Raw genomic sequence first — 19,827 nt, forward strand, 5'->3', positions numbered from 1 at the left:
TATTGTCAGGAAAGAACCTGATAAAACATGGAAAATACAGTAAGACGCAGTGAAAAAAAAAAATGTTATATAAACCAGGGCAACTGAAAAAGTTTTTTAGCATATATTTTTTTCTCCATAGCTACTGAACTTTACCCATCAATGAAATAAATAAGTTTTCTTCATCCCCAGTGACTGCAGTCCTATCTTACAATAAGATTGAATTCTAGCATCATAAACTAGCACTTAGAATTAACATTAGGAGTCTGCTAACCAACCCTATAAAATGCCAACTAATTAGATTCTATACCTAACTCTCAATAACTGTAATTTGTCCTAAGTATTTATATTTAAATGTATTTGTTTAAACAGTTCTATGGTCATAGTACAGAATTACCTAGAAAGTTCAAAGGTAAGATGGAAAAAACGCTAGGTCATGATTCAGTTGTAGTTTTAAGAGTTGCACCTTCTTTTTTATTCTTGTTCTTTATTTTTTCTGTGTGTTGGATCATAACAATTCTTGTTGATTGGAAGATTTCCCTATACTGATTTTAAAGTAACAAGCTCCAGAGTTACTTAAGTTTAGCAATGCACATTGTTTAGGAAACAGGAATAAAAACTCAGAACTGATTGGAACAGCCAATTCAGTCGAGTAAATGGAGTATGTTGAAGATGGATGTCTGCTTTTAAAGTACTCAGACGATTCTCTTAGCTTAAACAGCTTCCCATAGGTTCCAAAATCTCATCCTTTCTGAGACACTCATGTTCCAGCATTACGTCTTGATGCACTGTAGACCACCCCTCTTCAAGGTAGACCTTGTTGGTTTTTAGGTTTACACATCATAAGCCTTGCAAGTTACTCCCACCTTTTTAGTGATATGGGCTGGAGAGCTGTTTTGAGACTACTCTGCTTTGTGAGATGTGCAGAGGGTTGTAGATTTCCTTAGTTTTCCCAAGCACAAGGATAGCTGGGAGTCAGAAACACCTATACAGAGATGGGCTTCCCCTGTTGCTCACACTGCCTTGCTCACTCCTGCAAAGAAAGCACATGGGGCTCAAGAAATCTGCTACACAGAGCAGTTCAAGGGCTTGCAGACCTCCAGCAGGCTCACAGCATAGGTGAGATTGCTGTTAATGTGACTCTACTTTTGGAAATTGGGTCATAAGAAGTTATTTCATTCCTTCCCACTACATTTTAGATCAGATTAGATCCACCTCCCTGTCTATTCCCTAACCAGACACAACAACAAAACCAGAAGTTACTGGAGGCAGGAAGACAGACTACAGAGCTGCTAAATGTCACATGCCAGTCAGCACACATCTGCTAATGAAGTTGATGTGTTTGGATGGGACAACCCAGTTTGCATTTGTCACGGAAGTGGGATGTTAGCAGTGTGAATGCTGTAAGGGACACATATGTCCCAGCAGGGTGGCCACCTCATGCACCACCAGCTTGGTTGCTAGCCCTGGCCATGCCACCTCGCACAGAGACATTGCAAGGCAAAACTGGGAAGACAGACTCTTCCAACAACCCCATGCCATCCCCCACCTGGACCCTCCCTATTTACAGGCAGGCCAAAAGGAATTGCATGTCCTGCAGGAATATGGTTTTCATTTTCCTGGGTTTCTTCTCTGCTTCATGGTGATTTTGTCAGCCTGTCTATTGTTGAAGCTGCAAAATTGTTTTCTAAGTATCCCAGGATGTCTGCTTCTGATCATTCTTGCACTGTGAATTGTGTTGGCAATCCTCACTGGGGCAGATTAACAGCAATGGCACAGCTTTGACTTTTGTCCTATGAAATCCTCAAATTAATAGCCTACGTTATAACAAGCCAGTTCTTAATGAACATTGGGGTTGATTTTTTTTTTTTTGGAGGGGGGGGCTTTTTGTGTAGTTATTGTTAATTATTTATTGTGACAAGAGCAGTTGCATCTCTTTTTGTAGTTCTTCTGTGGCCAAATGACTTTTTTTTCTCAAACTATGCTGCTATTACTTTATGTGAATTGTGTATAAAAAAAAAAAAAAGGTCAGAAGGAAAGCGGTGAAGGGACTAAGTGTTATACTTGCTTCCTCTTTGTATTTTGATCCCCCCCCCCAAAAAAAAAAAATATTGTAAACAGAAGTTAAGAAAAAAAAAATCAGCTAACTGTTCTTGACCATCATTCCTTCCCATTTCCTCATCTCTTCCATCACCCACCAATCAATTAATTTACATTCAGATCTCCCTCAATGCACTAACAACTCAGTATTTATTTCACTTATAGACAGCAGAACCCAAGTGCTGTTGCAATCAGCTGCATAAAAACGGCTCCCTATTGTCTTTTTAAAGAAGTTTACAACCCCAACCACAGAAAGTTCAAATTTTTGTTGCCTATTTACTGGCATGTGAATTTATGAACATTAAGCTCTAAAGCTCAGTATAAACATACTAGCATTGTCTTTTCACATGATATTGCCCACAGTTTTGGAGCAGAGTTCACATAGTACAGCACAGAATAATCACATGGCTTTCATATAGGCTGGTACAGAGAAAGGTACTATGCCTGAAGAGATAAGCAATGATGTCTGGGATGCCTTTGCTGAACTTAGAAGGAGAAAAATTGTGAAGAAAGATTGTATAAACTTGAATTATAACAAACTCCTGATATTAATCTTTGTTTAGAGTAGCTTTTGTCAATTAAAGTCATGAATTACTGCTGACTTCTCTCTCTAACACAATGGATTTATGTTAATTAATAAAACACTGCCTAGAGAGGATTTTTTCGTATGTAATATATCTAGCCTTTCAGAAGGCTTTTGATGAAGTCACTCTATGAGAAGTTATTAAGTAAACTTGGTAAACAGGTAGTGACAGATAAGCCTTTTGGTGGATCAAAAATTGGCTAAGAAACAGGAAGCAAAGGCATGGCTAGATTTGTCATTTAATCTTATTTTCAAAAGATAATTAGCATCATACCCAGAAAAAGTTTTAGAGCTGCTGATATTCAAAATATAGCTCTAAGAACCTGACAAAATATATTTCTGTTGATAATGACACCTGTGTATTAATTCTTTAAAACGTGAGCTTGTCTCTACTGCATCCAAGTAAAAGCCATTTGTTCTAATACCATGATATCTTTGACAGTGGCTGTGGCAGCTGCAAAGGGATTAGAATCATAGAATCATTAAGGTTGGAAAAGACCTTCAAGATCACCTGGTCCAACCATCACCCTACCAATGTCACCCACTAAACCATGTCCCTAAGCACCAGGTCCAACCTTTCCTTGAACACCCTGGGGATGGTGACGCCACCACCTCCCTGGGCAACCCGTTCCAATGCCTGACTGCTCTTTCTGAGAAGAAATGTCTCCTAATTGCCAGCCTGAACCTCCCCTGGTGCACTAATATCTATGTCTGTGATACCCTGAAGAAGGTATTCCTCAGAATACCCTTGCAATCTACAACAGTTTGTAGTTTAGAGATTGGATCTTTCTGTGCAAAAATCTGTTATGGATTTATCTTTTATAAAGATAGATATCTATACAGGGAGTTCCTGTCGCTTTTCAAACAAATGTAAAATTTCTGGAATCCACAAATCTTGCAAGAAGCTCCACAGGCTGACTGTGCAGCCTGAAGAACCATCTCATTTTGGCATTGTGAACCTTTTGTACTTGAAAATGCAAGGAATGATCATTCCCTAGTTACTCACTTTCTGCTGCTGTTTATTTTATCAGCTGATATAGTATCCCCAACTAGGCATTTCCTTTCCAGGATGATGAATGCTTGGGTAATTAATTGTTCCTGGTATAGAATCAGTTCCATAACTTCAGTCATTCTTATCAACTTTTTCTGAACTTTTTGTAGCTTTACTATGTTCTAGTTGAAGTGGAAGGACCAGAAATACACACAGTATTCAAGATGCAAGTGCACGGTAGAGTTACCTAGCTGAATATATAATGTTTCCTGGTTTGTTTCTGTATTGCTCTCCTAATAGATCCAGTTTCAGTTTCCTGGAAGGGCACAGTGAAGTGCCTTTCAACTGGGCACTGAGCTGACAGTTTCACTATTATAAATTCAGGTTCTCATTGCAGGGTAATAATAGCCAGTTCATAACCCTGCACAGCATTTATACAGTTCTGTTTGGTTTATCCCAAATGCATCACTTCTAATTCATCTGCTCTGAAATTCATCTGCAGTATCTTGCCTCAGTCTTGTAGAATTCTTCTGTAGTTCTTCACAGCTGGCCTTTGTTTTTACTTCCCTGAATAACCAGGTGACATACAATACAATATAACCAGGTGACATACAATACAATATAACCAGGTTATATACAATCAATAGAAATGCTATTTCTCATGAGTTCCCCCTGTCTTTTTAAATGATCTTTTATTCAAATAAGAAGATAGCAAATATAAGAAAATACACTTGCAGAAAACAAAAAATACAAAAACCAAACACAAGTTAGCCATGTGAAAGCATGACAACAATATAGGTCATACACTTTAGAAAAGATCAGATCTTCAGAGTCAAAAAGTAAGCTACAGAGTAAGAAAAAGGTACAGTTGAAAACAAAATTTTGTGTTCATAATTTGCTTCTTCAATTTATCAAGTATTTTGGATCAAATTTAACTTTTCTTATAGGTCCTAGTATCCTATCCCAAGGATAAAAGTATCAAGCCTGAGGTAATCTCTTTAAGGAAATCCTGAGGGACCAAAACATCATTTTCCTTTTTGCTTGTTTTTTGGCATTAGCACTTGCAAGTAAAATGAAAGACTTGATTTAAAATTCAAGGCCAGATCTTTAGAGGTGGTGGGCCTTGCATATCCCAGTGGTTTCAGTGAGATCAGTGCATTTCAGGACTCATCCCCAAAACTGGGCTTGATGCATTGTTTTTGTTTTGGTACAGCTCTACTATGGAGTAATCTGCTGAGAATTTACTGCCCTTTTGGATAATACTCCTGGTTTCATGTAAGTATTTGTCATTTTTTCCCTTGGCCTTGTCAAACTGAGCATGTTATTTTCTTGTTTGATAAGACATATATCACTTTAGGAATTAACCATTTATACATGAGTCAGAATGTAGACTGAAAAGTATAGATAGGGCTTTCTTCCAGCAATACTGTAAAAAAGTTCATATATTTTGGTCATTTCAGCCCCCACCCAAGCCCCCATTAAAGGAATTATGCCTGAAATAATTCACAGCATTGGCATTAAAACTGTCATCATACTTCAGGGTTAGCACTGTGGTGAAATAACTTCTCAGCAGTCTGCCAATCCACAGTTTTTTGGAAGACTGCTTTCTTGAGATTTTAAAAGGGGTTGTTTGTTTCTTGGTTTGTTTAATCGAAGAAAGTTTAAGCTCTGCAAAATCTGGTGAGTCTGCCCAGCAAGTTTCATCTTACCTTAGGTCTCATATTTATAACTGGTCAGCAGAAAGAAAATGCTACAAAAAAGCTCATCTAGGTGACTCAGTGTTTTGACTTACATAAAAGCCTGTAAGGAGACTGGTTCAAGTCAGAAAGGTGGCAGAGGAAGAAGGGATAATGCATCTAAATCTCTGTATTAGTGGTTTTTCCTTCCCCATCCTACTTGCATGCAGATGATTCCTGCAGTGGATAAAGATATTCTGCAGAGAGTCCCAGTCGTTCACTCGCGATTAGTCTTGCTGGACTTTTCCAATATAGGCAGCTGTAAGATCCCACTGACCAGTCAGAGTAGAAACTGTAACAGACCAATAACGTGTGTAGAATTTCACACATCTTTTAGAATTCCTGGTTAAAACATTTTGAAGAGTTCAACATTATCTCCTCAGAATACTTATAAAACAGATCCTTGGTGGAATTCATCCTGTTCTGTGCAACAGTAGCAGCACAAAGCAGCCTTAAAGTCAGCTTAGTCATCTATATGAGGAGTTATCTGATGTACAGGAATACTGTAATAATGCAAGGCTAGTGTTTTGTTTGTTTGTTTGTTTGTTTTTTTCCCTTTTTCCTCACGGCAAGTTCCACTTCAACAATGTGGTATGACTTCCAGAGAGGAACTTACTGCAAGTTTCTGTGCCCCGGGTATTGCCTACCATCAGAAGGACTTCTCGTGGCTCTTTATAATTAACAATACCTCATAGTAGCCTTAAAGCTACCTTAAATTACGATGAAGCCCAAAGGTCAACCCCAGGATACTGAGTTTCAGAGATGTGCTTCACTTCCTATCATTTTCCCTAGAACTTGTTTCATATTACTTCCTCTTCTGAAGACATAGCCCAGCAATTCTAGTTTAGTTTTCCACCCTGATAGTAGGCAGACTTTTTTTTTTCCATCATCAGTGGAGATGGAGAGTGATTTTGATTAATGACTTCATTGTCCCCAGACAGCAAGAGACTTGCCTTTTTAGGTTTGCATCAGAATGGATGCTGAACACTGTGAGACTCTAACTGGCAATAGAGCTCACCTGCTGAGAAGTGAGGAAATTAGTCAGAAAAAAATCGGTCTCAAAATAATACTGATTTACTTTAACTTCCACTAGAATGTCAGTCGATGCAAAAGTTTTCCTATGATTTCCTAGATTTTTTTTTCTAAGACTGTACATGCAAAAAAAAAATGTTTATGAGAACCAACATGATCATAGGAATCATGTAAATCCTCATTTAATTTTCCATTTGGTATTTTTGCATGTGAACTTTTTAATGTTGAGGATAATTAAGCAGGGGGCACATTTCCAGTGATGTTAACATTAGGGTATTTTCATGCAAGCCCCTCCTCTTATCTCATTGAGAAGATTGGGCTTGTCCCAAGAATTTTAGGGATGCTGACTTATTGGTACATAATAAGACTGCAACATAACATCACATGACTATTAATTGGAGTCATAGCTCATGTGTGCACACTACCTCTTAAAACAATGAGATCTTTTAAATCTCTGGTAGTTCTGCTCTTCACAGCCAAGGAAAAATTTCTTGGGGGCAAGACGATCAACATCAGCTTTGGCTGTAGTAACTATGAAATTGTGGTGCCCAAGATCCTAAGGGAAGCAAGGAAAGTGAGTACCCAGATATAAACCCTGGAGTTCAGGAAAGCTGAATGCAACTTATTCAGGAAACTGTTTGGTGGGATACCATGAGAAGCACCTCTGAAGGCTGAATGAACTCTGGAAAGCTGACAGGTCTGCAAGGACAACCTCCTCCATGCACAAGTATAGGTCATCATGATACCCAGGAAAAATGTAGAGATATTAGATTAGGTTGGCTAAACAGGGAACTCACCCCTGAGTTTCAGTGTAACAATAATAATAATAATAATAATAATAATGTAGACTATGGGAGATGAAAATAGGGACAAGATACAAAGAATGAATTCATAAAATTTGGGCACATAATGATGGTGCTAGGAAAGCCAAAACTCATTTAAAGTTGATGCCTACAAGATACATAAAAAGTTTGGTATGCCGGACTGCATTAGGCAAAGTATTGCCAGCAGGTCCAGGGAGGTGAGCTTTCCCCTCTGGACTTGTGACACCATACATAATGTGCCCAGTTCTGGGCTCCCCAGAACCAGAGAGACCTGGACATACTGGATAGAGTCCAAGGGAGGGCCACCAAGATGATCAAGGTCTGGAGCATCTCTCCTATGAGGAAAGGCTGAGAGAGCTGGGGCTGTTCAACCTGGAGAGGAGAAGGCTGAGAGAGGATCTCATCGATCTCTATAAATACCTGAAGGGATAGTGCAAAAAGGTCAGAGACGGGCTCTTTTCAGTGATGTCCAGTGCCAGTACTGGAAGCAATGGGCACAAACTGGTACACAGGATCTCTGAACATCAGGACTCTCTGAACATCAGCAAACACTTTCTTCCTGTGAGGGTGACTGAGCAATAGAACAGGTTGCCCAGAAAGACTGTGGAGTCTCTATCCTTGCACTAGGTCATTCTAATCAGAGGGAAGTGGGACAAGATAGCCCTCAGAGTTCCTTTACAACCTTAACCATTCTGTGATTCATAAACAAGAAAAGTTTATAACACAATATTGGTAGAACTTCAAAATCCTACACCTGAGAAGGGAGGCTGGGAATGGACTAACTAGGGAGCATCTCTGTGGAAAAGTCTCTGTACAAGCTGTACAAACTACAGTGTAGCCAACAAAACAAGGGAAATGATTATCCATCCATCTCAGCAGTTGCTAGATCACACCTAGAGTACTGCATTCAGTTCTTTCCCCCACCCACCCCCAAAGAAAAGATATCCAAAAAAATGGAGCAAGTTTGTTGGACAACCACCAAAATGGTTGGTGGCTGGAGCACTTGTTAAATGAGGTAACAGAAAAGGAGCTGGGCTTGTTCAACCTGAAGATGAGATTGCCTTGATAGACCTCATAGAAACTTTTCCATATCTAGAAGGTAGTCATTAAGGAGACAGAGCCAAGATCTTCACAGCAGCACATGGTGGGAGGACAAGAAACAGAAGGTGTAAGTTAAAAGAGAGGTTAAGATTGGATGTAAGGAGGAACTTTTTTTTTCCTTGAAGACAGTTGGGCAGTCAAGCAGGTCTCCCAGAGTGGCTGTAGAGTCTCCATCCCTGGATATTTTCAAGCCCAGCTGTGCAACTTGGTCTGATCTTACTACAGACCCTGTTTTGAGCAGGAGGCTGGACAAGAGATCTACTAAGGTCTCTTCCCATCTTAATTACTCTGATACAATGATTGTGTGAAAAGGGTAAATTTTTCAAAGATTTCTGTCAATATAATATTAAAGTGTGTGATTATTACCATAATATCAATAGGATAAAAACAAATGTAAATGTTTCTGAAAGTACTGTCCAGTTTGTCAAGAAGAACACTACATCTTGTGTCCTTTGAACAGTTTAGTATTTATACTTCAGGTTAGTCAGACTGCTTTCCATGGTTTCTGCTGTCTTAAAGGTTCTTTCTGTGTGAGTACATATGCAAGATATGAACTGTTAAATGGAGGTACTTCTAATTACGTATAAATTAGCTTACATTAATGATTACAACTCCAATAGAAAAAGTCACAATCAAGAAGAGAGTCTACAAAGTCAAAGTCAGTAGGGAATAGAAATCTTAATTTCTCTCTGTCCTCCATTGTTTCTCTTGTACCTGTAAATGTTCATTAGTTCACAGAATTCACATTGAAAATTGTTGAAAATAAGCTTGGATTCCTGTTCCAGTCAGGACAAAAACAACAGTCTATTATATATATATATATATATTTTTTTTTTGTACAAGATCTTCAAGAAACTATTGTTTGAAAGGTACTGTGTTGAATCAAGTGTTTTCACCTAGTTCACTTTTCTTCACTTGCTGTAGAACTGGTAAATCATATGACCATTGTTTCCAAGGAAAGATAGTGTATTTTTCCCATTCTCATTTTATGAAAGCTGAGTCAATTTTTCTTGTATTTTAATGAGGAATTGTTACATCAATTTGGTCAGATTTTAAGTAAAATCCACCAAGGTTGGAAAGATTCAATATACTAAAGAAATAAGGGTTCACAGAAATTATACTGGAAAATAATAATAATAATAATAATAAAGCAAAAGCAAGATCTTTTCACTCATTGGTTTTAGTTGGCTTTAAAAAAGCTGCAGGAATATTGCGTACAATGAATAAATATGGGACAATCCTTCCCAAGACAAGTATTTCCTTTTAAAGCCCGTTTGCCAAAATGTTGTTTACGCAATACTTAAGGAACCCAGTTCCTTTCCATTACCCTTTTCTTTATTTTTAATATGTAGAACTTCAATTCTGATCTTTTCACTATTACCTTGTGATAATCAGGTTTTGAAACTAATGGTACCTTATGTTGAAAAGGTGACATTTTTAACAGCTGAGTATTGCCATTTCTTAGTTTCATTGAATGTCTCTTATTTTTTTGTACTGTGATTGAACAGGATAAATAGAAGCTTCTTATCCCATGTATACTATATATTATTTTGTATAACTTTTTAGGTGGTCCCTCTTCTACAAGACAAAAATTATCCACGTGTATTTTTCCACTACACATTATTTTACCAACTATTCTGACAGTTTTTATTTTCCTTCTTATTTTCCTTATTGAAAACCAAAGTTCCCACCACTGAATCCAGTATTAATTTGAATCTGTATCATTGATTTATATAAATACACAATAATATTTTCCATATTCCTGCTCCTTATGGATTCTAAAATATTTTGACCACTGTTGTTGCTTGAGCGTAAATAAATACTGGATGCTTTTGGAATATTCTAAGCGACCTAAATTGTACTTTTGGAATAGTAATACTTAAGTCTACTTAGACACAGACTACTCTCTTAGTCCTGGTACAATAAAAAAGTGGTTACTGTATTAACAAGTAACATAAGAGTGATTACAGATTTATAAATGGAGATGGAGGAAATGTCTGTTTCGCATTTAACATGAACAAACCTAAAAAAATGGATAAGTACCTTGACATTTAGGAAGAATAGCTGAAATGTTTCCAAAGCTTCTGAATTTACTGAGTCTGTAAAACTGGTTGGGAAATGAGGCAAAAAAATGATTTTTTCTTTATTTTTGGTAAGGTTCCTTTTGCAGTTCTGTTTGAAGAGTCTTCCATAGTTCTCAGATACTTGTTCTTCTAATCCTAGGTCGAGCAAGAAGGAAGAACAATTCTAAAGGATATTAGACTTAATTGAAACATTAGATGTTCCATATTCACTGACTTTCAGGCAAAGATAGAAAATCAGTATATGTCATCCATGCAATCCATATTTTCACAGTTGGAAAAAAAATCTTTATTTAGAAAAACTTAATCTTGCTTTTTTTTTTTTCCCTAACTAAAGTATAAATGTTACAATGTTGATCTATTACTCTTCAGACATATTAAAGTATTCATGAATAGAGAAAGTGATGAAGCTCTTGTTTGAAGGAGGATATTCCAAATTATGCATATTTTTAGGACTGTCCTGCAACTTTTTAACTGTCTAGAGGAAATTGTATTATTTGTATTCCTTCTTGAGATGAAAGAAAAGAATCGCATAAAGGACATAGACACTTTTGGGACAATGAAGTAAAAATAATCTTCTAAGATTTCTGAAAGCCATATTAGTTATTAGTAACTCATATGACTACCAGAAATCACTCTTCATTCGTCTTGGTGTTTTGTCCATTTTGAACCATTTCTGAAGTGCTAGAGTCTTGAGTTACACTATTTCACAAAGTGAAACTGTACCTATTTAATGGTTGAGGTCTCTGACCTGTATTGCAATTTAATGCCTGCTTTGTTTCTTTACTTCAGAAGTAGAGGGAAAGAAGGGAGAAGTCCATATATGTGCTCTAAAAGCTGCAAGAATAGTAATAGTCAGTCTGCCTCCATTTCATTCCATCTGAGTATGTTTCTGTTACTCTGCTATTAGTCAAAACTGTAAAGTTGTTGAGTTCTCACAGACTTCTCACACACTATTTAGACAATGAATGAATATGTCTGAAAAAAAAAAAAAACTCTTCTGTGTACATTATATACTTAATTTCATTTATCCTCTTCAGCACGAGCAAAGTAATATTTTGCATTTCATTTTAAGATGTACCATATTAAATGTTCTTAGATCTATTGGAGGACTGCAAACTACTCCATGCTATTTCTTCAAGTAGCATCTCAGGTACTATATAAATTTTCCTTGGGAAAGAAGGAAGAAAAATGAGGTAATTCATCACATGAGATAGAAGATTTAATTGTCAGGGATTGCTGGAGATGAGCTGGTATTACCTTCATGTGAACTGTAAATGATAGAACCACAGGGAATCTGATTAGAAGGACCATGCATAAGGTGATGGATATTATGAAGAGTGAAAGAACAGAGAAGGTATTTTGAATGACACACAAATGGTTGGCATGTTTTTACATTCAGGGACTGACCATGCAAACTGCCTGAGAGAAAGTTTAGACAGCTTTTATTCCAGAGCAAGGTTTCACTAAATGATAATTAAACTTCCTTGAAGAGTAAGGACATAAGAGGGGAAGACAGGAAGGTGATAATACGCACATCCATACATAATACACCATTATTGGCAGTTAGCTCGTTCTATTGTTTCAGCATGTGAAAGTCACTAAGAAGACAAAAAGTATGTTTTGCTATCAATGCTGAAGTTAAAGTTAATGTTAAAATGAAAGAGTTGGAATGTCATAATCATTTAGCCACAGGCTTTATCCAATTTCTGCTTCTAAATGGTGATTGTTGACTTCCAATTTGTGGAACAATCATCAAGGTCAGTGTTGCATTCACCCATGTACTGCTCACTGTAGTCAACATCTTGACATTGTGTAATAAGGATAATACAATCTCTACACATATAAATATCTAAAGGCATCTTGACATTGATCCACCATACCAATAAATCTGCAAACAAAACTCCCTACTGGTTGTAAGCTGTGCCTGTCATGAAGCATTGTTTTTGCTAACGTGGGTGGTGTATAGTTTGAATTACACCTCAGTCAGTGAGACCCTATGACTGGAGGGAGCTGAAACAATTCCAGGGAAGTCTTGCTGGCTTCCCTCCTATCAGCAAGGTCATTTGCCCAGCTCCTTGGCAGCCACATGATGAGTTGTTGGCTGCTCAGAGTCCATGAGCAGGGGCAGCTCTTCAAGCAAACTGCTTCAGGGACCTCAGAGCTGTCCTGCTCATGCTGTAAAGACCTCTAGGAAGACAGCCTTGGGGTAACAATTGCCTTGCAAAGAGAAGAGATCCTTGTAGGTTTGTTTTCTGGCAGTTGTTCTTAAGAAGAACAAATCCACATTTCAAAATCCTTCACAAAATCAATTTTACTTTCAACACCCTGCTCTCCCAATGCATTCCTAAAGGACTTCCATATAACAAAAATGGAGAAAACACATTGTGATAAGCATGATATTTGATGCTTAAAAATTGCTTTCTGAACATGTTTGAGAACGACTACTAATAGGGTAACCTTCTTTCATAACTCTTTTATGGTAATGCACAGCTGGATGAAAGTCCACCTCATACAATACTTACTTTTGTCTTTCCTTATTTATTATCATTATCATTACTTCTTACTTTGATTAGCAGATGTTACTTTAGTGCTCTGGCATCCTTTTTAATTTGCATATTTGTTAATTTAACTGGCAGAAAAGTCAACATACTGCACAACATGTACTTTGTATTTAACAGATATGTATGTTGCATAGGCTATAGGAAAAGTTTCTGTTATCCCTACTATATATTGAAAGTAGAAAGTTAAAATATTTAAATTTTTTTTTTTTTTTGTGCCATGCAAAAAAGTCTGATTGTTTAGAGCACAGCTCATATCCAAGGAGGAATCATTTTGAGTCTAAAGTATAAACTCACTGCATTCAGACTGTGGCTATGATGAACAAATCCGTAATTAATTGGGCATTCATTCCAGTGACCTGTCAGCATTCAAATGCTTTAATTAGATGGAGAAATGGAGGCAAGTAATGAGGGCCAAATCTGTATCCTTTTGAATTCAGTGGCAAAACATCCACTTGCTGCAATAAGATTTAGCCCTAAATGCATGACAGCACACTATAGAAGATGTCGTCTCCACCAACTGTGGTTCAAGTGTATAATGCTGATAATGTCACTGGCATTGTATCTTTCGTTAAGGAAACAATGATGCTCTTAGGAAGCTTTTTGTCTGCTCATGCATACAAAACAGGCAATTTTCATAAAGTATTAATTGCAAATTATCTAGTATAAATGAGAGTCCCAAAAAGAAAAATCTACTTTATACTGTATCTGCTGTTTATTTCATTATTAGTATTCTTCATTGTTTTGCATATGTGATACAGCTGAAAGGAAATACCATATCCTGTGTGAAGCAATCAAATATGCAGGGTATATGGACTTTGAGTTTTTGTTAGTTTCTAAAGTTTTTTCATGAATATTTGAATATATGTATCTAAATGTACACTAGAAACATGTCTACCTATGTTTTCCTACACATTTTTGCCAGTTCTAATTTAAATACAAAGATGAACTATATTTGAAATTGTCACACTAGATTAAACTGCTAGTGACATATTTTAAGTGTTTCCTTTGTCTTCTGAAAGTGTTGTTTGTAGCTCAGCACATTTGTTGCTCCTTGGATAGTATTAACTTTGCAGTTAAAGTTCAGGTTTGAAAAAAACTTTTTATTATGAAAACTACAGACCAGTTTTGAAAAATTTCTTTTTCATTTGGAGATTCTTTCAAATTAAATTAATCTGGTATTCCTGAAAACCTGTTTTTATTTTTACTCTGCCTTTTTTAAGCAACTGTTCTAATATACATAATATGTATACATAATATGCAATGCCACACAGATGTGCCAATGCTAGCTTTGAATGAGGAACATACCTCTGCCCCAGTGAATAAGTATGTATGTCTCTTCCCTCACCTTTTTCTATCCCTGGATGTTAGAAACTTCCATTGTTGTCTTCTCTATGTGGGAGCAGAGAAGTTTCTGGGAAGGCTTTCACCTTGTAGCTGAGATCCCACTCCTGCTGAGAGCAGTGGTTTCATCTCCAGAACTACTAAATAACACAGAGTTCTTCTGAGTATGACAACTTAAAAAGCCCTTCTTCACCTTTAAGAAGAAGGGATCAGTATCCAACAGACATAAATTTGGGGGCTATAAAGGGTGATAGCCAATATGGTCAACTGAACTAAGCTATACAGCCATGGTGACTAGAGGAGTGTGCCACAGCTATAGGACACTGACATCATGCCTGAGGATAGTTTTAAGCCCCATAACATGCATCTGAAATTCATAGAATCATAGAGTGGTTTGGGTTTAAATTCTTCCCCTTGGCTCTGGTACTGAATAAGTCTCTGTATAGTTCATCAAATACTTATTTAGCACCAGTTCTATTGCCTGAGCAAGCTCACTAGAGTCCAGTGTTTTGTGGCTGTCTATTTTGCTCAGCTGGTCTATCATTCCTATCTGTTAAGAAATTAACTAAAGAACTGGAACCAAGAGTTCCTGACCTCAAGTAACTACCTACACTCCGCCCTTCAGTTTTAATTTTATTTTTTTTTTCCACAGAATTCCTCCAAATGCTTTTCTGAGACAGCAGGACTTGAGGAGTACACAGGTTCCCAACATGCCTGTGTCTGTCATATACTGGGCATACATATATACATTGTCTCTTAGCTCTGTGATGGCTGGAGACTTCCTGTTATAATCTAGTCCTCTCTAGCAGATTTAGACATGAGAGATTTCCTACTACAGTAGCAATCATGAGTCTTTTACTCAGTGTACTGGTAGGCAAGTGTTAGATATTATCACAAGAAACTTTCTAGTAAGGTACACCACTACACATCTACATTAGCACCTGTAGTGTTCTTCCTTGTTGCAATTACCTGAGATACCACTGGTAGTCTGAAAGTCTCCTTCTGAAATGATGAACTGTATTACTCCACACTGACTGCACAATTCATGCTGCCAAGGAAGACTTGTAGAAACTGTAGTATCCACCAGAGTTCATACTGAAAGCAGGAAGCATCAAAATGAAACCAATGTGTTAGGGCTGAGCTTTTCGGTGCTGCATCATGCTCTTCCATCTCAACTGTTTTAACAGTAGCTCTTTCCTTTAATGAAGGGGTGGAGACCAGAGACCCATCACTCAGCTTTTGAGAAATTTAGAAGACTTTTAATCACAAGCTCAGGTTCCCTGTCATCGTCATAGCATGAACAACTCTTTCCATTCAGTAAGAACGTATATTTGCACCTCTCAGTCTGCAAGATGAATGATTCTACATATCAGACAGGTTTCCACTTTACCTTGGGGCAGAATCATTTTTTTTTCCTGTGGCAGGTTCTATTTGACCTCTTCATACTACTGAATATAACCAGAAAGATTTGTCTTTCATTCATGTCTACCTGACAGAAAGCTGTATGATACTTGATTCCTGTATAAGGCACGAAAATAACATTCTTCCTAGGCATGAAAATAACATTCTTCCTAGGTGCTTAGCCCAACCTGACTTTATGAGGCCCTACCTCCTCTTTACAAAGGTTTTATAATGTATTAAGATTCAAAGGGCATAGAGTCATTAAAAAGGTAATCTTTCCACAAGTTTTTCTCTGCCATTGAAGTTGTGTTTAGGGCAAAATCTAAGATTCTGTTTACAAATGACTACATATTTTACACTTTTGGTTTGTAAATTAAGCTTACACACATACACAGATTAAGAAAAGTAGAATATGCCGGAGTCTTCAGACAGTCTGAAATGAGAAATAGGGCTTCTGTCTCCAGAATGGTCTCGCTTATGGTTGGTCTGCAGATGTTGTGTCCTCAGTTGGGTCATCCAATATAACAACTTTCATTATTTTCCCACTGATTATACCTTACAGGATGGCAAACAAAGTGAGCAATACATGGAAAATTCAGCAATCACTACAGTTAAAATCTCCAGATATTTGTTTTGACATTATCTCAAAAACTGTATTTAGAAAGTGAAAATTGTACTGATCAGATTGACCAACGTGGTCTCTTCTTTTGGACTTTTGATTGGTGCACAAGTATCACGCTTTCCAGTGTCATTACAGTACATGTAAGAATGTTGTTGCATGAGATACACAAACACATTTTTAACTTGTGTAAATTTACAGTGCCTAGTCTTTCCTACTTCATTCCTTATTCCAGGTGTTACAACCAAGGGGTCTGAGGGGCCTACTTAATGGGCACAAGTGGCACTGGATATATAAAAGTCTGCTATTATTCCTTCAGAAATATAAATGGCATACTAAGTTACAAAGTAACCACAGTAATATTTATATAATTTAGTGCCTCTTATCTTAGCATCCAAGTATTATGATGGCTTCCAGATATGACTAAAAAGAGTTTTCTTTGTGGGAGCTGTACTGCTTAATCAAAACACATGCTTTTTTTTTCTGATCACAGTCAGAACTGTGTTTCTTCTTACCTCTAGCAGTGTTTGCCTGAGATTCCTCACCCTCCTGGCAGGTGTTGATCCAGCTGGGAAAGCAGGAAAGGTCTTTTTTTGCTGACTCAGTAACAAAGCTGGCTCATTATTACACCCAGATATAAGAGATATAAGAGAAATCATGACAGACAGAGTGATAGGTTTCGGGTAGGCATGTCCTGAGGGAACAAGGCATAAGGAGAACCAAATCCAAGGAAAAGTTTCAGGTTGTGGTTTCATAGCAAATTATTTCAGGATGACCTTTGTGTTAATAAGCGAGGTTTATTAATGAAGAAATCCACTTGCCTGCACCCAAACATGCATGAATATTAGTCAATATTCTTTCTAATAGCTGCTTTCTCTTGCATGAATGTCTATCAGCCACCCGTAATTCTCAGACAACATGTCTGCAGCCAGCTTTTGTGAACATGTTAATTAGGAAGTCTGTACCAGCTGAGTTTCTAAGATGAACAGCAAATAGCGCTGCTTGTACACCCCACCCCCACAGCAGACACCCAAACAGCATGGTTTATTCAACAGAAATCATACAGAGAGAGACCAGGTACATTTTGAAGCTCAGAGCTGTAACACAAAATTATAATTCCTGCCTACATCGAGAGATTAAGTCACTGTCATTCAGTGACAAACGGTGGTCTCAGATCTTGGATTTTATGGTTGCCTTGAGTAGCAAGAATGGTTCATTTCACAACGTTGTGAAGAACCTATTGGGCCCCAGCACATGCAAGTATGTTGGAGCGTAAGCAGGGAGCTAATACATTCCATACCCTCCAACATGCAGAGAAGTAACCTGTCACGGAACGTATGACCATGAACTAACTTTCCTTACCCCAAGATAATCATTTGGTTTTATAGATAGAATTTGGGATCGTAAATTATCTGCCTGAAAAAAAAATTACTTTGCTAAATGATTTCTTGACTATTAATGACACAATTAAAAAAATAAGTACAGTCTATTCAAAGGCAGAAATTGTTAGCAACTGTATTATAAATTTATTCTTCAACAGTGGAAATTTTTCAGAAAGCAGTACCCTTAGCAGAGCTTTCAGGTTTCCAATTAAAAGAGGCAGGGAATTTGGGTTCTTTGCAGAGACACCTTCATGAAGTGTGAGAGGCTTCAGTGGGTTCCTGTGCTTTTTATTTCCCAAACAACTGTAGGGCTAGAGGGCAGTGGTTGGGGCAGCATTAAAACTAGTCACATGTATTTGGAAATGGGGCTGCAGCTTGTCCAATATGCTGTTGCAAAGAAAACAAATGACAGAAATGTGTTGTCTCTGAGATTTAAGTTTTCCTCCTCCACTGCTGCTAACATCTGGCCTCTGACTGTATGGGGTTTACATGGCAAGGTTTTTGTAGCAGGGGGCTGCAGGGGTAGCTTCTTTGAGAAGAATCCAGAAGCTGCCCCACATTAGATAAGAGCCAGATTCAGCCGGCTCCAAAGGGACCCACCGCTGCCCAGAGCCGAGCCAATAAGCGATGTTGTTCACACCTCTGTGAAAGCTGATTTAAGAAAGGGATAAAAATCTGCTGCGTAACAGCAGCTGGGAGAAAGAGGAGTTAGAAGCAGCCCTACAGACCCCAAGCTGAGTGCAGAAGGAGGGCAGGAGGTGCTCCAGGCACACAGCAGCAGTTCCCCTGTGGCCTGCGGAGAGGCCCCTGGTGGAGCAGGCTGTCCCCTGCAGCCCATGGGTCCCACATGGAGCAGGTCTCCATGCTGCAGCCCCCCCGTGGAGGAGCCCCCGCTGGAGCAGGTGGATGTGGCCTGGAGGAGGCTGCGGCCCATGGAGAGCCCCCGCAGGAGCAGGCCCCGGGCCGGAGCTGCAGCCCGTGGAGAGGAGCCCACGCAGGAGCAGGGGGTCTGGGGGGAGCTGCCGCCCATGGGGGACCCGTGCTGGAGCAGTTTGCTCCTAATGGATGGACACCATGGTACAGAGCCATGTGGGAGCAGTTCTTGAAGAGCTGCTGCCTGTGGGCAGCCCCTGCAGGATCAGTTCAGGAAGCACGGCATCACGTGGGAGGGTCCACGCGTGGAGCAGGGACAGAGAATGACCATGAAGGAGCAGTCAGGGACTGACTGCAGCACCCATTCCCTGTTCCCCTGAGCTGCTCGGGGGGGAGGAGGTAGAAGAGGGTGGATGGGGCGAAGGTGTTTGTTTTCTTTGTTTCTCACTGCTCTAACTTGTTAGTAATAGGCATTAAATTTCTTTAATCTCCCTACACTGAGTCTGTTCTGCCTTTCACGATAATTGTTGAGTGATCTCCCTGTCCTTATCTCAACCCTTGAGCCCTTTTTACTGTATTTTCTCCCCCTTTCCTTGTGGTGGAGCTTGGCTGCCCACTGGAGTAATACCACCACACCAACCCTTTCCAGCACTCATCTACACCAACTCAGTATCATTTTCACCTTCTTCCCTTCCTGCCACCTAAACACGCACATACAACACACATGCACACAAAATCTATCACTTTTAGCTGCACACTTTCCAAAACCTGGCAAGACCTCAGAAGCCTTGTTCACATAAGGATTATCCTTCTAAAAACTGCACCTTCTTAGATATAGATTTTTAAAACTATTCTTGTGAAACATATGGGTATCAGAATTACAACAGTTTAAATGTATTGACATTTTCATACTCAAATGTTTGTTTCATCACCCTCAAGTAATTTTTGCGTTATTATTGTCCTTAAAGTTTAATCAAATTAACATTCCCTCTTAAGACTTTTTGAAAAGCCAAATTATTCATATCTCTAAATTGTTATTGGTTATCACAAAGATGCCTGTGTTCTCTGGAAAATTTGAAAAATTAAGGAAATTTTTAAAATCACTTCAAGTATCAATTATTCTGTATTACACTTTCTTACACTTGTCACTGGTTCTTGTATAGCAGCAAAAGTCAAAATTCTCCATAAAAATGTGAAATCTCTGTCTTATACTGAGAAGC

The sequence above is a fragment of the Cygnus atratus genome, chromosome 1, assembly GCF_013377495.2.
Source record: "Cygnus atratus isolate AKBS03 ecotype Queensland, Australia chromosome 1, CAtr_DNAZoo_HiC_assembly, whole genome shotgun sequence".
Taxonomy (NCBI): domain Eukaryota; kingdom Metazoa; phylum Chordata; class Aves; order Anseriformes; family Anatidae; genus Cygnus; species Cygnus atratus.